This window comes from Theobroma umbraticum, unplaced genomic scaffold (assembly GCF_002168275.2).
Source record: "Theobroma umbraticum cultivar Fairchild unplaced genomic scaffold, ASM216827v3 scaffold_106.0, whole genome shotgun sequence".
NCBI classification, from domain to species: Eukaryota; Viridiplantae; Streptophyta; class Magnoliopsida; order Malvales; family Malvaceae; genus Theobroma; species Theobroma umbraticum.
This window is the reverse complement of record NW_018397276.1, coordinates 2,492,859-2,493,105: the sequence shown is the minus strand read 5'-3', so window position 1 is coordinate 2,493,105 and position 247 is coordinate 2,492,859.

Below are 247 nucleotides of genomic sequence, written 5' to 3'. Positions count from 1 at the left end.
TTAAAAGTTCTATATGTTGGTGAAGGTTTCTTAAAGATTAAGCTTCCCTGTTCCTATATATTGAGTTTAGCTAAATCATGTATTTGTCAAAGACACATGAAAGATTGTACATTCCAAAAAAAAAATTGTAAACTCCATGTGTATAAATATATATATAATAAAAGATTATTAGCAATAATCTTGATTAGCGTTATGAGGAATAATTCATATGACTTAAATAGTTCATAACCCATTTTCTTAGTTTGAC